Source organism: Octopus bimaculoides, chromosome 5, assembly GCF_001194135.2.
Source record: "Octopus bimaculoides isolate UCB-OBI-ISO-001 chromosome 5, ASM119413v2, whole genome shotgun sequence".
In the NCBI taxonomy this organism is placed as follows: domain Eukaryota; kingdom Metazoa; phylum Mollusca; class Cephalopoda; order Octopoda; family Octopodidae; genus Octopus; species Octopus bimaculoides.
Window position 1 is genome coordinate 31,590,420 of NC_068985.1, and position 5,791 is coordinate 31,596,210.

Sequence of the window (5,791 nt, forward strand, 5' to 3'; positions counted from 1 at the left end):
ATATATATATATATATATATATATATATATATATACAAAAACCAGCAATTTTCCACATGAATCAATAAATATTTTTAAACATACAAAATACTTATTTTAATTAATGTTAGGACTTGATGTGTTTATCCATGAGAATATACTTATACATATATGTGGAAAAATGAAAGTTCAAAATTCATATGCAGATATGTGTACATGTTTCACTGTGTACATGCATATGCAGATGATAATATAGTATTATATAAGTGTGCATCAGCAATTATTTAGTGTGTGTGTGTGTGTGTGTGTATTTATTTGGTTAAGCATGTTTAAAGTTGCATGGGAAAAAATGCCTAATGTAAACATGTAAACATATTGTATGCATTAGGCAAACATACAGTTAACACAAATAAAAATAATACAGGCATGTTTTCTTATCATAATGATTCTGGTCAACTTTTGCAAATATTATAAGTTGTCGAGGTAATAAATAACAAAATAGATAACTACAATAATTAGAGTAAGAGTATACAATTACAGAGGTGGAAGAAATATGAGGAAGGAATGGATTGTAAGAAGTGGGAAGTGTTTGGGAAGTGAGAGAAAGATGGAGGAAGATTAAAAATCACAGATAAATGTGCAGGAGGAGAAAAAGAAGAGCAATTGATGCTTCATCCAAAGAAAGAGGAGGGACAGAAGGTATAGAGGAGGGAATTATATGATTGGCACTGTTTCAATCACTGTGATAAGGCTAGCTTGGAAATTGTTGCTGTTACTGCTGCTGTTGTAGATTCTATGGATATTGTTCAAAAGAAATTAACTTATTTGTCATTGTAGAAGTAGTCACAAGAGGTGGGGACAAATGAACAGAAAATAAAATATATTTCCACATGTCTGCAAGAGTTATAGCCAGGCAATAGAGGGGGCGGCTGTAATAGAAGAAGTAATCCATAGTGAAGGCGTATGCTGATACAGATGTGTATAAATATCAGCTATGTTGGAACCTTCATTAAAAGCTCCCACACAATCTAGTAGAAAAGGGGAAAATTGCTGCAACATTGTAACGGGCATAGAAAGAAAAAAGTAACAAATTTCTGCAGTTTGATCTTAGCATCACTTCGCCTCCAATCAGTAAGTTAACTTTTATTTATTATTGAATTCAACTTGAGTTACAACAAAAACATTGTTTTCACAACAATTTATAACTAACATCTAGATTTCTAGCCTGTGACTTAACAACATTTATCTTAGATATATAAATAGCAAGATAGTTTGAAGAAAATAAGAGTAAAAAAATAAAGAGTCCAGAAAGTTGAATAGATGGAAGTTTTAGGTTATTTAGGTAACTAATTTCATTTTGAAGTCTAGCATTTGCAGGAAAAATATCTAAACACATTTTATTAATTTTGCTACATCAAATATTAAGAAAGTAAGTTTATTAAATTTTCCTAATTCAATAATCTATAAATAGTATTAAATAATTTTTTAATGAGATATAAAAAGATATATTTGCATGAATAAAATAAAAGATACATGTTTTTCTGATATACATTTAGTAAATTAATAATTTATGAAATCTCAAATATTTAATTATATGCTGCTTTCATTTTTACCTTAGAAAAAAAAAAAAAAAAGAGAGAGATGGTTCAAAATTTAAAAACTTCCTTACAATTAAAAAAAAAGTTAAAAAGCCAAAAAAAAAAAAAAGGTGAAACTTGGCACTTAGTATTGGATGGGTGGCTTATAAATCACTGAGGCACTTCTAAGACCTGGACAACTGATCCTTAAGCTGGTAACTGACATAAACTTTGCCAAAAGCAACTCTAATCCTAAATCTACCCCCCTCTCTCTCTCTCTCTCACACACACACACACACACACACATTTGTACACATAATATTGTTTCTAGAAAGGTGAGGGGGGAAAGATTTAACTTGTAAGATTTCAATATGGAAGTTTTGCAGCAAGTCTTCAACCTAACATCACTTTGTTTCTTTTAATATAAACGTTATGATAACATGGAAATGTACAAAACTTGCAGCACCATTGATATCCTACTTCAAACATATAGCATCATATAAATCCGTGCACATTAAGATATTTACATAAAATGCAACTTGAATAACAATAAAAAAAAATAAATCCTGTCGCATATTGAGTAATAACATCTACCTAGTGACCATTCATATATTGTATAACCAATAAATTTCAAATGTCTTGAAAATTATGATAATTTGTTTTAGAAATGGACCATTATAAAAATAATTGCCATTTTAAGCAGTAAAGTAATTTATCTAATTACTTTTGAATTACCTCTTTAAATAGTTTTTGACTGATCACAACATAGAGTCAACAACAATATATCTCACTGGTAATTATTTTAGCCACTTTAATAATCAACACATGAACTAAAAACAAATATAGATTAAATAAAACACTGTAATGTATATGTCTATTGTTCAGCTGTTTCTGCCAGCTCGCTGCTCTTCATTAGAGCAAATCAAAAAATATTAATCTTAACTCAGAATATAATACATAATAAAAAGAACATCAAAAGTAAACACTTCAAAAAATATGGGCAAGAATTTTAAAGACTAAATAGAAGAGAGCTCATGTTTGGTTTTTATGGAAAGGCATAAATCACAGCTGACTAGGAGGGAACATCAATGTACAATTAATGAATAGATAATGAAAACTAGAGTATTAGTTAATTGGTTAAGTACTTTAGTTTAACCATCAGACATTGTCACTTAATTCACCATTAGGTGTTGACAACATTGTTAATTAATCATACGACATTCTGTGATAATTGTGAGATATGCTTATGATTGACATTTCTATAAATTCTTTCTGTCTAAAAATTCACTTATAGTGAATTCATTAAAAAATTTTAATGAGTTTTCAAGTTACAGATGGAAATATAACTTCATTTTTATTGCTAACTGAAAAAAAGAAATAATAAACCCTCATTCTTGGAAACACATGGACTATATTTCTTGTGTTTTTAACATGATTTCATGTTGACTGTGTTCTACTATAGTCTCTCTCTCTCTCTCACACACACACATGTCCAACCCAGAGTAGGCATAAAATTAAGATGATGAGAATAATATATATATATATGTGTGTGTGTGTGTATAGATAGATAGATAGATAGAAAGAAAGATAAATAGATAGAAAATTTAGATAGATAGACAGATATACAGGTGAGTGTAGTTTATTTAAGGTTGCCAAGTACAACACTCCAGCTAAATTATTGAACTCTATGCTTGTATCCAATACTTCACTAGACTATTTCACAACAATATATATACATATATTTGCCTGTGTATATGTGTGCATACACATACACACTAGAACACATGCACATTTTGTGTGCGTATGTGAAACAAAGCAATCTAATAATTGATCACCACTATTTGAAAGAACATATGTTTGCCAATCATGTAACCTACATCTATTGATGATCTATAAATCACTGCATTTTGAGAAGAAAGTTGTGTAATAGCTGTCATAAAAGTTGCATATCTCTGGCTCCTTCAAGTCAGTTTCTGAGTTTTAGAACCTTTTCAGCTGCAAACAAATACAATCCAAACTCCATCACAAAAAAAAAATTACAAATATATTAAAAAAAATACATTCATATGCCATAGGTTTTACTGAAGATGTAACAATTTATTTTCAGACAATAGTAGTGATTATTTAACCATAAATTAATCTTGGAGGCACATGGCTTAGTGGTTAGGGTGTTGATTGTGGTTTCAATTCCTGTATTGGGTGATGCATTATGTTCTTGAGCAAAACACTTCATTTCACATTACTCCAGTCCACCTAGCTGGCAAAAATGAATAATCATGTGATGGACCAGCATCCCATTCAGAATCTGGGAAGGTCCTTTGAGCCTTTTTTTTCTTTTCAGTTCTGATCAAAGACACTCCAGCTATGAACATCATGTCTTTGTATTTTCAGATCAAAAGTATATAGGACTACATTTATCCAATGTTTTCTTCTTCACTTTAAGGTAGGAAAGAGTAGCTTGTAGGAAATTTTTGCTTTTATTTCTTGCAAGTGTATAGCTACACAAAATTTCCATTATTGGCTTCTAGTGATCAGTGGACAAAATTATAAACAGAAATAAAAATATAAGCTGTTACAAATTTTAAAAAAGTAAATAGTTTCTCATTTGCATTGTTGCAGGGCCCCAAAAATTGTTTGCAGAACATTTCTGGCAAACAAACTCTATGTATTCCAGCAAAACCTCCATAAATGTTATTGGGCAAAAGAAAATTTTGTAGTTTAGTGACAGAATTTCCTAGCTGCTATGATACTAAAAGGACAATAGAAGTAAAATGTGTCATGTAACTCAACAAAATAAACTTCCTAAATAAGAACAAAAAATAGCGTTGACTTTCAGTGTTGTAAATAATTCAATTATTTACCTAGTACCCTTGAGAAGGGCATGAATATTACAAACTATTTCCTTCATTTATAAATGTTTGGCCTTGTTTCTCATAATTTATTTGCATGTAACAGCTAAGCTTGATGGTTGCAAGTTTAAAGTCCTCAACTACTAAGTGATACTTAATAAGTTCAAAGCTTGCTACTTCCAGCTGTATTATTTCATGAAAGAACACACAGTAACAATAATTGAATCAAAATTCAAATCAACAAAGATTACTTTATTGCTGCCATCATAGAAAAATGGATTATAAACCAAGTTGTTAAAAAAAAAACCCTTCAGTCAGTGATTCATAAAATTATTAGGCAGAAAATAATCAAAATACACATCCTCAATAAAACATACAATATTTGAACACATATGAATATCTGTTATATATTCACAATGATGTATTTGATTTTTGTCAAAATTACTATCTGTATGTAGCAAAAAAGGCTCTAATAGCAAAATGAATTCCTAAACTGAGAAAATTACTTCAATAAATAGGACTAAACGTGAAAATAGTACAATTCAGTCATTAGGAAGGTACACAAGAAGGCAGATTAATTTGTAATGCCTTATTTCAAATCCACAATCAGTTTACTTATTCCTCACCCAAATAGAGATATTAAGAAGTGATCATATTAGAGTGGGCGGTGTTAGAAATACATATAAGGAACTCCAAATGTCCAACAGAATTTATAGCCACATCCAAATAAATATTAATCTAAAATGATTTTTCAAAGGTAATAATATTTAGTTTTGTAAACTGAAGGTTTACCAGTATTGATTAACTTCCTAGATAGATTGCATTTGCTATGGCTGCAAAGCCACATCTCTCCCTAAACTGTTGTATGTTTGGATTATTTAGTTTCCAAGAGAGATTAGCTTTACTACAGATGTGAAGTTACATTGATCTAAAAACTATTGGGCTTGTTTGGATTATTCAGATTCTTAGCCGGGCTAACCCTACCCACTATAGCTTTGATATAGGTGCGTAGGTGGGGCAGAAAGTTACTACATTTATCAGGCAGTTTTCATAGCCTGAGACAGATGAGCAAAAATCCTCTCCAAAAGAGAGGGGAAGGTTGTTCATGGCTAGTACGTTGTTTATTAAGGCAATCTTCAACAGAATAAGAGACTGAGGCAGGGCTTCACTAGTCAAAACTTCAAAGTCACTGTCAATACTATTTTTGTTGAAGAATAATAAATTTTTACACTACAAAAAGTATTGAGTGGTCCTTCAGTTTAATGTAAAATTATTTTATCATAACTTCAAACAACAACAAACATTAATATAATATATATATATATATATATATATATAAATACACATATATACACATATATACACACACACATATATATATATATA

The 5,791-nt window shown here is 30.0% G+C and overlaps 1 protein-coding gene and 1 long non-coding RNA gene across 2 annotated transcripts in view; one reads left to right on the forward strand and one right to left on the reverse strand.

The window, feature by feature from the left end:
• Positions 1–5,791, reverse strand: part of LOC106867874 (selenoprotein S) — a 216,684-nt gene that overhangs the window by 50,949 nt on the left and 159,944 nt on the right. The window lies entirely within an intron of this gene.
• LOC106867875 (uncharacterized) overlaps positions 377–5,791 on the forward strand; it is an 8,012-nt gene continuing 2,597 nt past the window's right edge. The window contains exon 1 of the long non-coding RNA XR_001409193.2: positions 377–1,110. This is a non-coding gene — a long non-coding RNA (uncharacterized LOC106867875). The remainder of the gene's footprint in view (positions 1,111–5,791) is intronic.